Source organism: Chelonia mydas, chromosome 2, assembly GCF_015237465.2.
Source record: "Chelonia mydas isolate rCheMyd1 chromosome 2, rCheMyd1.pri.v2, whole genome shotgun sequence".
NCBI classification, from domain to species: domain Eukaryota; kingdom Metazoa; phylum Chordata; order Testudines; family Cheloniidae; genus Chelonia; species Chelonia mydas.
The window spans coordinates 109839601-109858107 of record NC_057850.1 but is presented as its reverse complement, the minus strand read 5'-3'; the positions used below and the strand labels follow the sequence as shown (position 1 = coordinate 109858107).

The 18507-nt window shown below is 41.4% G+C and overlaps 1 protein-coding gene across 4 annotated transcripts in view; it reads left to right on the top strand.

Moving 5' to 3' along the window:
• Nucleotides 1-18507, top strand: part of NUP153 (nucleoporin 153) — a 62858-nt gene that overhangs the window by 929 nt on the left and 43422 nt on the right. The gene's annotated exons all lie outside the window — the stretch shown is intronic.

Sequence of the window (18507 nt, the reverse complement as noted above, 5' to 3'; positions counted from 1 at the left end):
GCGTTTCCTGTCACACAGATGCGCATAGGGTGCAGATTTTCCCAGGATGTAAACTTTACTCTGCCCATCCTGTAATATCTCTGGGACTTTGGGGTGGTGTAGCTCCACTCTTGATACAGTCTTTTTCTATAATGCCCAATTTACTAGTTGCTTTCCAACTCAGATTGCTAAAAGATATTTATCAGCAGAAATAATTTGTGTTCACGTTTGGGCAAACATTATACACAATCAGGATAAACCTCTAGAACAGGGGTTCTCAAAGTGCGGTTGGGACCCCTTAGGGGGTTGCAAGGTTATTACCTGGGGGGGTCACAAGCTGTCAGCCTCCACCCTAACCCCCGCTTCACCTCCAGCATTTATAATGGTGTTAAATATATTAAAAAGTGTTTTTAATTTATGGGGGGGGGGTTGCACTCAGAGGCTTGCTATGTGAAAGGTGGCACCAGTACAAAAGTTTGAGAATCATTGCTCTAGAATGACATTATCTTAAATAGGTGTTAGAATACAGTGAATTTTGAGATTTGACCAAATCTTTGATTCTTATTTACAAGTTTCAAAACATCTTACAAACCACTTTATAAGAGCAGTATGAAGTTAGTTGTCCTTGTGATAATTCAGTAGGCTAATAGTTCATAATCTTCAACCCCTCTCATAAATTTTTTTTGGTACTGTCATTCTGTGTATATCGGTTGCTAGCACATTGTGGATGCTAATACAGTATAAGTAATAATATTAAAATATGTTTTGTTTTTTTAAATGTTGCTGAAGTGGTGGATAAATAACAAAATAACTTGTTTATATATTACAGCACTTGATACTGCAGGGCATTTATAGATAAAAATCCAGAAACTAGGTGGGATGGCTGGTGGACAGGCAAATAGATCCTTCCTTATTACTGTGTGTGTTTCTAGGAGTTTTAGGGTGCTCGTATACCTATGTACTGTACAAATCTCATCTGTGTGGGTATATATGTATGCATACATTTGGGAATATGTTTATGTAAATGTTGAACTAAGTTAATACATTATTTAATGAAAAAAGAAAAGGAGGACTTGTGGCACCTTAGAGACTAACCAATTTATTTGAGCATGAGCTTTCGTGAGCTACAGCTCACTTCATCGGATGAAGGTGCCACAAGTCCTCCTTTTCTTTTTGCGAATACAGACTAACACGGCTGTTACTCTGAAACCTGTCATTATTTAATGAGTAATTTGAGAAGCCAGGCAATTCAGTTATGTTCTGTTTGTATATAAAATGAGGGTCTGTCATACATAAATCTTATAACATACTGCTTCTCAGAATAATAGAAAGGAATTGTAATTTTTCTGCAGCCTTAAGTATACTTATACAATTGTGTAACGCTGTTCTGCATCTGTCGCTGAAGCTCTAGGACAGGGGTTCTCAAACTGGGGGTCGGGACCCCTGAGAGGGTCATGAGGTTATCACATAGGGGGTCGCGAGCTGTCAGCCTCCACCCCAAACCCTGCTTCACCTCCAGCATTTATAATAGTGTTAATTAAAAACACTTTTTTATATATCTTATATGGGAGGTCGCACTCAGTGGCTTGCTATGTGAATGGGGTCACCAGTACAAAAGTTTGAGAACCACTGCTCTAGGAGACAGTGGTTTAATGACGTCTAAACAGTAAAAATCAGTTTCTTCATCTCTAAGTGTAGTATTGAAACATTTGTGTAAAAGCTAAAGAAGTATTGAAATAGCAAGTAATGAATGTGTTGATCACTGCTAGTTGAGGAGAAACTTTGAAGGAGATGTATGGAAAGGTTTACCATAGTAATTATGGACCCAATCCTCTAGTCTAAATGCACCAGTTGTGTTGTCTTTGTATATTCCCAAAAGGTTCTTTTGGATAAGTGCTGAAATAAGCATGTGTTTGGGAATATTTGTAGGATCAGGGCCTAAGAATAGATACTTGAATGTACTGGTCAAATTTACAGATGTAACTTGGTGTAATAAGAAAATTGCTTTCTTTATTATAATACTTTAAAACTAAATTTTTCAGGCAAAAATTATAAAGCCTGAAAGCACAATTATTTGTTTTTCCTCCTTGGGTAAGTCAATTTTTACTGGCCAGGCTTTTTAAAGCCTGCCACCAACCTGTATGTTCACGTTAAGATTCAGATTAATGGTTTTAATCTTGGAGTTACGTCATCTGTACTTTTAAGGAGTTGTCTACCTTTTTGTGCACTGGTGTGAAAAGTGACTTGAACTGGCTTACCTGTGTTTGAAACCTGGTTAAGCTGTACCAGGGTAGTATATCTTCACAGGGGGTTTGCACAAGTGCAAATACATTGATGGAGCTGTAGTATTGCATCCCCCTCCCAAGTCCTGGTCATGCAAATTGCTTTGAGCATCTGGAACCCCACTGAAGTTGTTGAGGCTTGATATCTGGGTCTGCGCATGCAGAGTGATTGCTCTTTCAGGCCTAATCCTGCATGTACCAGTGCTTTAAATCTTTTTTTTTTTTTCACATGCACATGAACAATCCCTCATTCTAAACTGTTGGTTGTTTTGCTTCTGAGTGACATGAAATACAAGAGCCAAAAGAGATAAAAAATTGTCATATATCTGAACTACCTGCCCTGCTCTGTGAGGAACATCTTCTCATTGTCTGCTGCTGAATCATCCTAGGAAAAAAAAAGTCTCATGATTAGGCATAACTTTTAGAATTTTGCAATCAACAGTATAATTTGGTGATATTCTGTAAATGAGTCAGAGATTTTTTAGTTTAAGAATAATAATGTTCATTTGAGTATTTTGTGTGTCTGTCTCTACAAACTTTAGTTCAGTAGTAGTCTGGTGTAAGAAACTGAACACTAACAGGTTTTAAAAGTTTGTTGTCTTTCAAGAATTGGGCTGTAGTTCATTTCAGCTCATGTTTTATCTCTGGTACCATCTATACGTAGGTGGCAACCATGTTATCAAGAGCAGCGTTTAACTATGGTTCTTATTAGCAGGTATTAACACAGTTTCCACCATTAGCATAAAAATGACTCCTACTCCACAGGGGCCTAACTACACTGAGAATTTTTAGCAGTTGTCTCACATTTAGTCTAGCAGTTGTGCTAGTAAAGCTGGAAATGCTAATGTAGAGTGGATACAGGCATTTTTACCAATTTTCGTCTATCTCAACTCACTTTAAATATAGCTTAGCATAGTTTTGTGAAACAATTTATAGCAGGGTTCATTAGGGTATGTTGACCAGGGAACTCATATTAGCATGTAGTTCCATGACAAATGTAGACGAGACTATAGGTTCATAACAGTCCTTATTGGTATATACTTCAGTTCTGTCTCAAGGCTTAGGTTCTTTCATTCCCAATGGAAGAATAAAGTTTGTAATGGAGAAAAGTCCTTTCTGAAGCAGAGAAATAATGTTTACATCCTGCTGTTGTATCTTATCCTAGGTAGTTTATCCATCAATTTAGAGTATGAGATTCTTTCAGAGTAAGAACATGCCTACATTTTTTTGTCTATATTACTGTTTCTGAAAGTGGTCCGTGGACCACTGCTGACTTAACGGAAAACTGACAGATCATGTGGTGCAGGCTCTTCTATTTTTCCAGCTGCTGTGTCACATGAAAGATAGCAAAAATTGATTGAATTGTTCATAATCTTTTTCTGATATTGTATTTAATGCATAAATATTGTGCAACTACAAATTGTGAAAGGGAGGTATTCTGCACAGTGACACAGGAGAAAAAGTGGTCCCCAGTATAATCTTTCTGTTAATACATGATCTGCTATGAAATGTTGAGAATCCCTGGTCTGTACTACATTTTGTATAATATACCCCTGTGGTCACTCGTGCTATAGAAATAATAATTATGCTGGGTATTCCAAAATGCTACTTTGCAGAAACCCTTTCTTGTAGTCAATTTTTTAATTTTGACTCATTAGAACAGAACCTTGGGATTATTCCTCAGTTTGTCCACTCTTTCTGTATTTAGTCTCAAATCTGATTCTTTCCAAGAATAGCCACGAAAAATTTGGACAACTTTCAGGCGTTGCCATTGGATATATGTCAGTCTGTCCCATTGTCTGGGCATTCACCAGATTGAGTGAGTGGTTTATTTCGTTGACACTTCAAATATCTGCCATTTCTTCTTTATCCCGCTGTCAAAACACTTATTGAAGGCTTGTGCACACAAAGTTGCACTGATTTAATCTAAAATGGGAATTTAAACCAATATTGTTAAAGAGGTAAAAACCCCTGTTTGGACGCTCTTATTTTGGTTTTAGAGCAGTCCTTTCTGGTTCAGTTTAAGACTGTTGAACAGATTTAAGATAAACTAAAATGAAAGCACAGGGGATCACTCCACTTTAATTAAACTGGTTTAAAAATGATTTAAAGGGTGGACTGTGGTGGAAAGTTATACTCATAGCTGCTGAGCTGTGAACGTAAACCAGTATAACTCCAGGTGTGGATATTTTTGTTCTGGAAAAAGTGTGTCCCCCCAGGTTTATTTAACTTAAAGCCTCTTTCTAAGTGATGTAAGTTTTTATTCTGGAGTAAATGTTCACACGGGGAGTTATATCAATTTTACTATATACGTTTAACTCTGCACTTGTCCTTGAACCTCATCAGATTTCTTTTGGTCCTATCCTCTAATTTGTCTAGGTCCCTCTGTATCCTATCCCTACCCTCCAGCGTATCTGCCACTCCTCCCAGTTTAGTGTCATCTGCAGGCTTGCTGAGGGTGCAGTCCACGCCATCCTCCAGATCATTAATGAAGATAATGAACAAAACCGGACCCAGGACCGACCCTTGGGGCACTCCACTTGATACCGGCTGCCAACTAGACATGGAGCCATTGATCGCTACCCGTTGAACCTGACAATCTAGCCAGCTTTCTATCCACCTTATAGTCCATTTATCCAGCCCATACTACTTTAACTGGCTGCCAAGAATACTGTGGGAGACCGTGTCAAAAGCTTTGCTAAAGTCAAGGAATAACACGACCACTGCTTTCTCCTCATCCCCAGAGCCAGTTATCTCATCATAGAAGGCAATTAGGTTAGTCAGGCATGACTTGCCCTTGGTGAATCCATGCTGACTGTTCCTGATCACTTTCCTCTCCTCAAAGTGCTTAAAAATTGATTCCTTGAGGACCTGCTCCAGGATTTTTCCAGGGACTGAGGTGAGGCTGACTGGCCTGTAGTTCCCAGGATCCTCCTCCTTCCCTTTTTTAAAGATGGGCACTACATTAGCCTTTTTCCAGTCATCCGTGACCTTCCCCACTCGCCATGATTTTTCAAAGATAATGGCCAATGGCTCTGCAATCACATCCGCCAACTCCTTTAGCACTCTCAGATGCAGTGCATCTGGCCCCATGGACTTGTGCTTATCCAGCTTTTCTAAATAGTCCTGAACAGCTTCTTTCTCCACAGAGGGCTGGTCCCCTCCTCCCGATACTGTGCTGCCCAGTGCAGTAGTCTGGGAGCTGAACTTGTTCGTGAAGGCAGAGGCAAAAAATGCATTGAGTACATTAGCTTTTTCCACATCCTGTCATTGGTTGCCTCCCCCTTTCAGTAAGGGGCCCACTCTTTCCCTGATCACCTTCTTGTTGCTAACATACCTATAGAAACCCTTCTTGTTACTCTTAACATCCCTTGCTAGTTGCAACTCCAATTGTGATTTGGCCTTCCTGATTTCAATCCTGCATGGATGAGGAATGTTTTTATACTTCTCCCTGGTCATTTGTCCAGTCTTCCACTTCTTGTAAGCTTTTTTGTGTTTAAGATCAGCAAGGATTTCACTGGTCGCCTGCCATATTTACTGTTCTTTCTACACATTGGGATGGTTTGTTCCTGCAACCTCAATAAGGATTCTTTAAAATACAGCCAGCTCTCCTGGACTCCTTTCCTCCTCATTTTATTCTCCCAGGGGATCCTGCCCATCAGTTCCCTGAGAGAGCTGAAGTCTGCTTTTCCGAAGTCCAGGGTCCTTATTCTGCTGCTCTCCTTTCTTCCTTTTGTCAGGATCCTGAATTCGACCATCTCATGGTCACTGTTTCCCAGGTTCCCATCCACTTTTGCTTCCCGTACTAATTCTTCCCTGTTTGTGAGCAGCAGGTTAAGAAGAGCTCTTCCCCTAGTTGGTTCCTCCAGCACTTGCACCAGGAAATTGTCCCCTACACTTTCCAAAATCTTGCTGGATTGTCTGTGCACTGCTGTATTGCTCTCCCAGCAGATATCGGGGTGATTGAAGTCCCCCATGAGAACCAGGGCCTGTGCTCTAGTAACTTCTGTTAGTTGCGTGAAGAAAGCCTCGTCCACCTCATCCCCCTGGTCTGGTGGTCTGCAGCAGACTTCCACCACATCACCCCCCTTGTTGCTCACACTTCTAAATTTAATCCAGAGACTCTCAGGTTTTTCTGCAGTTTCATACTGGAGCTCTGAGCAGTCATACTGCTCTCTTACATACAGTGCAACTCCCCCACCTTTTCTGCCCTGCCTGTCCTTCCTGAACAGTTTATATCCATCCATGATAGTATTCCAGTCATGTGAGTTATTCCACCAAGTCTCTGTTATTCCAATCACATCATAATTTCTTGACTGTGCCAGGACTTCCAGTTCTCCCTGCTTGTTTCCCAGGTTTCTTGCATTTGTATATAGGCACTTAAGATACATCGCTGATCATCCTGCTTTCTCAGTATGAGGCAGGAGTTCTCCCCTCTTGCGCTCTCCTGCTCGTGCTTCCTCCTGGTATCCCACTTACCTCAGGGCTTTGGTCTCCTTCCCCCAGTGAACCTAGTGTAAAGCCCTCCTCACTAGGTTAGCCAGCCTGCTTGCGAAGATGCTCTTCCCTCTCTTCATTAGTTGGAGCCCATCTCTGCCTAGCAATCCTTCTTCTTGGAACACCATCCCATGGTCAAACAAGCCAAAGTCTTCTCTCCCACAGCACTTGTGTAGCCATTCATTGACTTCCATGATTCGACGGTCTCTACCTGGGCCTTTTCCTTCCACAGGGAGGATGGACGAGAACACTGCTTGTGCCTCAAACTCCTTTATCCTTCTTCCCAGAGCCATGTCGTCTGCAGTGATCCGCTCAAGGTCCTTATACAAATTACAAATTAACAAATTCCATTCATAATTTTTTTTACTGCAGCTATTGCTATGGAGTTGTAGGCTGGTCTACAAATTGTCTTAAATTTAAATCAAGTGAATTAAATTAGTGCAGATCTCTAATATAGCTGTACTTAAACTGATTTAACTCTCACTTTAAATTATTTTATCCTAATTTGGTTAGTAAGGGTCAAGCAAGTTTAAGTATATCTGTATTAATGAGTTGCACTGTATTAACGAGATCGGTTTTTAATAGACTTAATTAAACTGGTGGAACTTTTCTAATGTAGGCAAGTCCTGATTGCCTTCTAGTAGTGCATTAATTGACATGACTACCATCTGTGTGGAAAATTTAGGAAATAAAGGAGCAGTGTCCTGAATCTTCACAGTTTATGATGCTACTTAGGGCTTTCAGCACGCTCACCTCAGGTTAATTAAAATAAAAAAAACCTGCTAATGAAATCGTAAAATTACAGATATAAATACACACAAGTCGGGGAAATGGGTATTAACATTAGTGACATTAACTTGCCCACATTCAATATATATTTTTGATTTGCACTTTGTAACCTTAACATTGCCTTAATATATAATATTAAATTGATGTTTCTTGTGTTTTTTTGAGAGACACAAAATGCTTTTGACTGATCGTGTTTAAATTGAAATGGTTCCAATTTGGTTTTGATGTTCATACCTCACTGAAATGAATAGAACAGGAAAGCAATTACCAACTTTGCTGCTATATGGCTGCAGACAACTTCCATATAGGTTAGAAACATATTGGGGCACCTTAATCTTCGCCAGTGAAAAAGAAAATTGGGACTGGTCTACATTAGACAAGCTATACCCACATGTTCAAACCTCTAGTATAGATTCACTTAAACAGTTTTCAGTCTTACATCTGTTTAGCTTAAGTCAATTTGTTTAGTTACACCACGGTTTAGTGTTTGGTTTACACCAGTGTTTAGTTACACCAGTGCAATTTTTATAATGTAGAGCAGTTCTTTGTTTTTAACAGAAGATTAGAATGTACAGAACACTACAGAATGAATCAGAAATTGTAGACAACCATGATGAAACTGCAGAATCTGCCATTTTTGAAACCACTGGTTTATCTTGTCACTGATGTTCCATCTGTCTTCAGAGGACCTTGTTGTGTGCTTCGGTGGGATACTTACAATCTCCTTTAAGCACATTGTCCAAGTGGCAATCCTTGTGTTTATCAGACTGGTCAGAGAATACATAGCAGGATTAGACAAAATATAGATTTAAAAACTCTTGAGCCATGACTAAAGTAACTACAACTTCCACTGTTGCCACCCAAAAGTGAATTTTGGATCCTAACTCTTCTGCTGTAGACAAAGCCCCTGTATGATGCTTAAAAGTTGATAGAGCTTTGTTGAGCCATGCTAAAAATCATAGATGGCCACTGAGCATAAGAAGTGACTTTTCAATTATTTACCTTAGTTTAATATTTCCCATTTCATCACCCAAACTTAACAAGATGATACTTCTAAATAAGGGCTCTCTATACATGCAAAGTTTCAAACTCAAGTATAGTCTACATTAGGATTTTACATGGGTATAGCTATGTCTCTCTGGTGTGAAAATATACGCTCCCCTGAGAGATGTAGCTATGCCAACCTAATCCCTGGTATAGACAGTGCTAGGTTGATGGAAGAATTCTTCTTGTGCTAATGGGAGAATCCTTCCCATTGGTGTAGGTAGTATCTACAGTAAAACGCTACAGAGTTCATGTCTAACTCAAAAATTGCGTCTTCACTAATAGGGAGGACTTGTGAACAAGATGAGATGAATACATAATAGGATTGGCACGTTCAGTGTTTGAATCACAATAGCCCTATCGTATATCAGCTCAGTCTATAATAAGGAAGGGAGGTAAAGACAGTATAGCATTGATTCTTGAAGAGTTTTTGTTTTATACAGATCCTGTTAAATCATATGGCTAGAGAGTAAACAAAACCAAGCCAACTGCTCACACCACTTGTAAGCAATGAGTAATTTTCCTAGTGTAGACCCTACTACAATGCTAAAAACACTTAGGAAGTTCTGGGCAGCTAGATGACACAGTCAGTGTTTAAAATGTTAGTTAGTTTATATTAATGCTCCCAGCTGGTATTGCTGCAACTGTGGTAATGAAAGAATAAAAATCATAAGTCTTGGGTGGGCATAGCGGTCTTTTACGTTATGTATGCATAATGGTGCTAGAACCCACTCTTTGCTAATATTGTTGATGTGCATTCTAAACAGAGCTTAGAAAAAACCAAATTGAGACCTGCCTACAAAATTAACCACATTTAAACATGATTGTGTTTAAGCCATATTATAGCACTTTTTTTTCTTTCTTGCATGGACAGATAACATGTTGAACTAAGTTTTAATCCTAGTTGATATTTTTACATACACGTGCGCTTAATTGTCTCAGAGAATGTTACTAAAGTGCATTTCCTATCAACGCAGTCACAAAAAGTCCAGGAAATCGCCAGTTAGGCTACACTAACACCCGGAGCAGCTTCAGTTCATGTAATTTATTGCACTAGTCTCACCAGTCCCAAACCTTCAAAGACTCTAACAAAGAAATTCCTGCTGATGCCAACTGGCACTGGCACAGTTGGGGTTCCCTAGTAGACAAGGCTCTATTGGCTTCGTTTGGCTTTACTGCTATGTTAATTAAAGCCGCCGGAGTCTTGTCTATGCTTGAGCTCCCACTGTTGCTAACATGGGTACAGCTGAACAAGTAATAACATTAATAGGAAATTCTTTTGTAAACAAAGCAATAGATTCTTTACTTCCACAACAAACTTTCACTTCCCATATATATCTACCCAGAAAGCACGCATCCAGTTTCTCCAAATCTCAAAGAAATGCAAAGGTTTAATTATGACCTCAGCAAGACATTAAGATAAGCATATGTTGCTTCACTGTGAAAATATATAATGAGTTTTTACTACCTTAAAAATTCAAGGTCCTAGTTAACGTTTGTATATGAAAGTTGTGGGCATAGGGGAAAATGACAAGGATTTTTATGGAGGCAATGGCGGCAAGTGATTGGGAGGTTTTGGGTTGGAGGGTAAAGAATTTGTCAAGGTAGCAGAGGTGCTTGGAGTTTGGGGGCAGGGAATGATGGGGGTAGTATGTAAGGAGCGCTGGGGTACAACATGAGAAGAAGGCAGGGTTTGGCTAGTGTTTCCTTGTTTTCTCCATCCAACAGATACTCCTGCTGGAATTCTGTGCCACTGCACAATGCAGAATTTTATTTTTTCATGCAGAATTTGTGACAGCCGGAGCCCCAGCTGCCCACACCTGATGGTGGGAACCCCAATCACCCATTCTCCAGTTTATCTGGATTTTTGTTTATCCAATCTGGCCCAGATTCCAATTAGATCAGATAATCAGGGTTCCACTGTACTTTTATACAGCATATTTTTATATAATGACTTTGTTTAAATGAAATATTTCATTTCACTGAAAAAGAAGGTAACTATCAACAAAGATACATCAAGTTCAGTATTAATTATGCCAAGCAAGGAATCTGTCAAAAAACATTTCCTGAATCTTTTATGTTGTCTGTATTGTTACAATTATACTTGCTGACAGGTATTTTGAAATAAATTACCAAGTAATGGAAACTGGCATGATTATATTGTGTTATTTTGACAAAATATGCAGAATTTTAAAATAGCATGCAGAAGTTTTAATTTTTTGGTGCAGAATTCCCACAGGAGTAAAGAGATGTGCAGAGTGACTTAATTCCTCAGCAAACTTTATCAGATGTGATGGGTGGAGAAAGCAATAACATTCTAGTGCTTCCCTGGTTTCTTCATTTCCTGTACTTGCATCTTCACCAACATGGTTGCTCTCTCCTTACGTGCCAGAATCTCACTACCTCATACTCTACAAACCCTGCTCCCCTGTATGTTAACACAATCTCACTGCAATTTTCCCCATCATCTGACAGCCCCGATGGCTACAGTGGCTCAGCGCAGTCTACATGATATGATGATAAAAGTGTCGGTATGTAGTCTACGCCAATAACTTGTCACTTCTTCGAGTGCTGATCGTTTTGGGTATTCACTATGAATGCTCTGTTTGCCTGTGACCAGAAACTCTTCATTAGCAGTGTCTGTTGGTTTGCACCTTGCACCTCCTCATGCTTTCAAATGAGGGCAGAAGGGGCAGCGCAAACTGACCACCTCTCCAGAACCTTGTGTCCATTCTTCTCTTCTTCATTCTCCTACCTAGAATCTGTAAATATTGTAAACAATATTTTAGCTGAGATAGTTTAGTCTAGTTTTAGTGCTAATTAGTGGAGAATTGAGGGTCCTCCTCCATTATCTCCCCTTTGTCTTGTTTACCTATTATGCCCAAGGTACCATGCTTTAAGCCTTGCCTGGCCTGCCCCTGGGTCTTCCTGGTGAGCGACCTGCATGACAGGTGCCTGGATTGCCTTGGGGAGGTTCACATGCCCTTGAGGTGTGGCATCTCTTGCTCTTTCCCCCCCATGTACAAAGTAGTCTCATGAACTCAGGCTCTGAAAACACTTCATGTAGCTCTCCGTGAGACCCTGCTTGTATCCTGAACCCTCCTGCTTCCCTTCAACCTGTTTGGCGTCACTGGGCAGTGTTCCTCTGCCATCTGGTACCGGTGGTTCAAAGTCCTTCACCAAGCACAGGGGCTCCATGAGGCAGAGGCAGGAGAAGGACAAGGGCAAACACAAGAAGAGGGACAAGTCCCCACATAAATCTTTGAAAAACAGGTCTGCCTCACCTCTTCCTCTAGCACCACCTGAGACTTTGCACCCCGGAACAGGTGCACTCAGAGCTTGTACTAAAAAGGCAGTGTTGGTGGTACTGGGAGCTTCCAGTGCCCCAATGCCACACATTAAAGGACGTTAACAACGCCTATGCCTCATAAAGTCAGAAGGGATTCTCCCCCCCTCCTCCATTTTAGTGGTGCCAGCCACTTACAGATCCTCCTCCTTCAAGACGGCACCAATGGTCTAGACAAAGCCAAAGACATCAATCAGCTCAAGGCCCTGTAATCTTCTGGAAGACGTAGCTATGTATGCAGACCCGACATCTCTGATTTTCTCTGAACTGATCCTGCTCCAGGAGGTCTCCACGCCATCGACTCTCCATTCATTCGCCAATACTGTGAACCAGCTGGAGAAAGAGATCAGCCTGATCCTCTCTACTTCCTGCTTGTCCTTGCTCCTGATTGGTGGGAACCATCCCACTACGCCACCAGCCCCACCACTGGAACATGAAGAATCCTGTTCATCAAACAAAAATGAGCTTGTACTGACTGACCCTCCAGATATCCGACAAAGAGCCATCAACCCAGACTGCTTCCAAATGCACTCGCTTGCCCTCATGTCCTCCCCAACAGCATTTGTTGTCCTGGGACTAATGGTACTCTTGATGTGGACCCCCACAAGTACCCCTACACCCCATCCTATATCTCTGTTGAGGTCCCTGGGAACCATACTTCCAGGCACCTGAATATGAGGACCCTATGTTCTGCGCCCAGTAGTGGTTACCATCACTAGTCACCAAGGGAGCAGCTGATGGAGAGGGAGCAGCTGGATCCACCAGTGAAACCTTGTCTTCTCCACATGAGGCACTATCACCAGCGTCTCCATTACCCCTAGATTATTTTAAACAGTACCAGGATCACCTCAGGAGAATCACAGATGCTCTCCAAATTCCACTAGAGGAGTTCCAGGATCCAGCCGACCTGCTTTTGCACATCCTCCAGGCTACATCTCCGTTTTAAATGGCAGTCCAGATTGGCAAGGCCATCATGGAACTTGCCCGATTTATCGTGCACATTACTGCAACCTGTGCCCCAGAGAGGGCTGAGAAATGCTACTTTGCTCCCCGCAAAAGCGTGGAATTTCTGTTTTCCCACCCTACCTCCAATTCCTTGGTGGTCCAAGGAGTTACAAAAAGAAGCCAGCTACTTCAGCCCAAATCCACTTCACTGAATAAAAATACCAAAGGACTTGACCTCTTTGGAAGAAAGATGTTTTTGTCAGCTTAGTTTAGCATTCTGAATAGCAAACTACCAACTTCAGTGTTTAAGTATAACTTCTTGAATTATAGCAAGCTCCTTCAGAAAAACAGACCTTAGTTCCAGGCCATCCTGGATGTGGGAAAACTAGTGTCAAGATCTTGTCTCCAGGTGTCCCTTGATGTAGTGTCACAATCCATAATCATGAGATGGGCATCATGGCTGCTGGCCTTGGGGTTCCTCTGGGATGTCCAAACCACCCTTGAGGGCTTTCCCTTTGAAGGTCACAATCTCATTAGGGACAAAACAAGTGACTTCATACCCTCTGCTCTCTGAGTACTTCGGCACTGTGTAGAAAATACTCCAGGTCTCCTTTCTGCCTTGACATCAACCACCATCTTCTTCCAACAGAAGATGTGTGAACCCCTAAAGCAATGACAGAGGATCCAGCTGTGTAGGCACCCTGCATCACAATCCTCCAGTTTAGTGTCAGCTGCTTCTTGTGTTGCAGCACCTGAGGATTGACAGCCAGTCTCCACAATGTCTGCTGCTGTCCCCTTCAGAGGCCACCTGGTCCATTTCCTTCTGATGTGGCACACTATTACAATGGACAAATAGGTCCCGGACATGTCAAATGGCTACTCATCAGAGGGTTTGGGCATTCCTCTTGTTCTGGAGTATCTTTTCTTGCAAAAGACGTGGCTTGTCTGTCAGGTCCCAGTGGTACATGTGGCAGCTCTGAGCTCTTCCCACCCAGTGGGGAAGACTACTCAGTCTTTACTCATCCTACTACTGCAAAGTTCCTGAAGCATATCATAAGGACATTCAAATTGCAAAACCAGTCCTTGCCTAGGATCTGAGCCTCATCCTCTCCTCTCTCATGAGATGACCATTTGAACTCTTGGCTTACTGTTCCTTTCTGCACCTTCCTTGAATGTCGCTTCTTGATACCAGTTACCTCTGCTAAAAGGGTTGGGGAGCTTGGGTTCCTTATAGCGGACCTGCCTTGTACAGTTTTTCACTAGAACTAGTTTTCTTTGTGACTACATCCAAAGTTCATACCTAAAATACCTTCTGAATTTCACCTTAACTAGACTGTTCACCTTCCAAAAACCTGAGAATGCAGGGGACACGACTCCATTCCTTGGACTTGTGTAGGTCTCTGGCCTTCTACAGAATGGCACCTTTTTGGAAGTCCCCAAGGTTTGTTTGGCACTGTTGCTGAAACAGTGAAGGAAAAGGCTGTCTCTTCCCAAAGGGTCTCTAAGTGGATTTCCTCCTGCATCATTCTGTGCTATGATCGTATAAAAGTCCATCCTCCTCAAACTGTCAGGGCCCATTCTGTGAGAGTCCAAGTGCTGTCAGTACCCTCATTACAGGGAATCCTGCTCTCAGAGATATGCAGAGCAGCTACTTGGGGCTCTGTATTCACCTTCACCAGGCACTATGCTCTGGTCCAAGCTTTGGCTGTGAAATGCTTCCTTTAGCACAGCAGTCCTGCACTCTGTGATATAACAAACTTCCTTGTGCCCTTCTCCTTAATGAGCACTGCTTGGGAGTCACCCACAGTGAATACCCATAGGGACTAGCACTTGAAGAAGAAAGGAAGATTACTTACCTTACAGTAACTAGAGTTATTTGAGATGTGTGGTCCCTTTGAATATTAAAGACTGCCTTCCTTTGCTCAGGTCCTTTTGGGATCCATGTTAGAATCACAACTGGAGAGGCAGTTGGTCTGCACTGCCCTTTATGCCCTCAGTTGAAAGCACAAGGAGGCGCAAGTGCAGACCAGTGGATGCTGCTGTTGAAGAGTTTCTGGTCCCCAATGTACAGAGTGTATTCACACCCACAGTGACTACACATCTTGTACTCCAGTTACTATAAGATAAGTAACCTTTCTTTCTCCATTCCAAGGGTTAGATGATACATTGGTAAAAATGCATATGTCCTGTCTATGCTACAGTTTATATCATTGTTACTACATGTGTCATGTGTTAGACTGATTCTACTGATAAATTGTGGTGCCTAATTTTTCTAGCCTAAATAAGGCTTTTCTGTCCATATACATTAAACAAAGCAAACATTCCCCCCCCCCCCACTCCCCCCGAACACACACACACATTCGGGTTATGCAATCACATTTAAACAATTTTTTAGAAGGTTACCGTAGGATAGGTCATCTATCACTTCATCATATATGAATGAGTCCTTTATAGATTAAAAAAAAGAAAAAAGCACAAGAGACTTGTCCTTACTAGTGTCTCACATTTTTATTTTCATGCTTAATTTATTTGAAATCTTACTCTGCACAGTAACGTAGCCCCACTTTCACTGTTCTTAATTAAGTATGACGCAGCTAATTGTTCATACATCTAATTGAGGACTTTAAATTCTGATAGTCATTTATTTGCTAATTATTTTGGCCAAAGGTGTTAAGTTATGATTCTGTTTTATCTTGGGGGTTCTTAGCAACACAAATTGTCACAAACAGATCACTTCAGTGGTCCATTCTCTGTGCGGTCTCCCCATAGAATAGAGAAGTTATCTGTCCTAAATTTCAAAGCTCTTCATGGGAGTGATGCTATCTCCCCTCTCCCTGAGAGATTGCCTTTTCTCTGATGACCTTGCACGATAGCTCCGTTCCACTGGAAGAATAAAACTGTTGACCAGTTTCTACAATGGAAGTTTGTAAACGTGGAGACAGAACTTTTATGGGAGCTGGACTTTGGCAATGGAACTCCCATAAGAAGTGATGATATTCATAGACCTCACCACTTTTAGAATTAATTGTGAATCATATTTCTTCGTCATTCTCTCTCCACATATAACATAGTGAGGGAGAGCAAAATCAGACAGCTCTTCCACTGAACTCACAAGTAAACATTTAAAAAATTAATTGAGCTATTTTTTTTTTACAGACTAGGAAGGAAGGGAGGGGAGAGGGTTGTTATTCCTATTTTTAAATACTATGTAAGTGTTCAGATAATATGGTGAAGGGCCTATATAAGCACATAATCTGAGATGGATTGGAAAAGGTATTTCTGGATGATTTTCTATTCAGTACATGTCAAAGTATTTGTCAGGAGTGTTTACTCTACTTTGCCATCCTGCTGCCTTGCCTGTTTTTAAATAAAAGTTCTAATTTTAGTCTGAAACAATTTTTCTTTATATGAATAGAACCAGTATCATCGGTTTTGAGCTGGCTTTCCATTATTACAGTTCTAAATTATGTTTTTGTTCAATTGTAGATGTATTTTACACTGTGTAAATATAGAAGTCTTGATGCAAACAAATACAGTTAGCTAAATCCCCAGTCTCTCTTAGAATCATAGACTTTAGGGTTGCCAGGGATTCCTCTCAATTTTTCCTTGCATTTTAGCATGGTGCCCATAACAGTGGTTAAGGTGCATATTAGTATTTTAAATTTTTCTTTTTCTTTTTTTCTTTTCAGTGTTGTAATTGATGGCTTTCTCAAGGTGTTATACCTAGCATGTGCTCTGATAGAACTGATCAGTGACAGGCACAACATATTACTAAGGCTTGCATGCAGGCTGTAGTCTCACATTTTCCAATCTTATGTAGTTTTATGAAATGTTTACACTATATACTATAGGCTAAAAACATAGAATGTATTTACCTAGACAGAGACCCTCAATACTGGGGGAGCAGGGCAGGAACAGGCTTTAACCAACTGGTAACCTGAATTCCTTAGAACCGGGAATGTCTGGGTATGACTTCTCTTGTAGCGTATACAATGTGGATTGTTGGTAATGATAGGCTGGGTGTTTGCTTTGCAGATTTGCTAGTGGTACTAAAATGTAGAACACTGCAGTATCTTCTCTGGGATGTTTGGATCTAGTAAACTAACTAGATATTTTTTAAAGCATTTCCAGGTCTCAGTTCAAATAATGAAAGAAAAACAAGCTGGTATCAAGAGACACAATCCTTCATTCAGGATTTTAGAAACAAAATTTTGGAAGTATTCCAATTGCCCTAAATGAAGCAAACATTCCAAAGGGTTATGTAATTGGTGGCATGCCAGTAACGTTGTTCGGAGCAAAATACCGATATTAAATCAGAAACTTACCAATCCTTCATTTAATAATAATAATAATAATAATAAAAAAGGCCAAATATGCTGTTCTATCATACTTTACTCCTGGGGGGAATTCTGCACCCAAAATTAAAAATTCTGCACACAATATTTTAAAATTCTGTATATTTTATTTGTTAAAATAACACAATATAATCATGCCAGTTTCAATCACTTGGTAATTTATTTCAAAATACGTGTCTTCAAGTATGTCTGTAACAATACAGACAACAAAAAAGATTCAGGAAATGTTTTTTTGACAAATTCCTTACTAGGCATGTCAATATAGAACTTTGAGTAATAATTCATTTAAACTACAATACAGAAACGTATTTCCCACACCCCTCAAAAGCAGCCCAAAGGCTTGTGGAAGTCGGGGTAATGGAGAGCTGAGGGTCAGGGAAGTAATTGCTTGGGAGGAGCCTGGGAGTAAACTTGGCAGGTTGTTGGGTGTAGGTGTGAGAAGTATGGAACAGTTTTTTGGGGGGAAGGGAGGGAAGGATTGTTAAAGAGTTGGGGAGCCTCCCCCATGCAGAACCTGGCTGACTCCTAGCCTCTGCCATTCAGACAGACACGTCTGCCCCTGTCCCCATGTGTCCCTGAACCCCTCCTCCCCTGTCCCCATGTGTTTCTGCATCCCATTCAGCCAGGCATATTGGCCCATGTCCCCATATGTCCCTGCACCCCCACTCCCCATTCAGCCAGGCATAGCTGCCCCTGTCCCCATATGTCCCTGCACCCCCACTCAACCATCCCCACTCCCTCTATCCCTGTGTGGCCCTGTACCCCCACCCCATTCAACCCTGGCTCAATGTTGTCACCCCATTAGCTGCTGTTCCCCCACCACAATCTGCCCCCTATTAGCCCTTCTAAACCCCCATCTGTGTGACCCCCCAGCAGCCCCTTGTGTGCCTCTCTATTCTCCCTCCCTTCCATCCAGTGCATCCTTAAAGGCCCCGTGCGCAGGGCTCTGTGAAGAAGGTAGCCTCTGCCCCCTCCCTCTCCACAGCTGGCTGCTCCAGCCCATGGGCCAGCTGCCTCTCTTCTCATGCCACATCAGCCCCTGGTGAACGAAAGATGTAGTTGCAACTTCCCTTCACTTCCCCATCAGAATCAATTATTCTGCGGGGAAGGGGAGAATCTGGGGGGGACATTAATTCTGTGCTTGCATGGTGGTGTAGAATTCCCCCAGGAGTCAAGATCAAGACCACTTCAAGATCACTTTGTTACTTAGGCATAGCAATATGCAGTTTCATTTTGAGATTCATGCATTCTAAGAAATTAGAGTAAATTC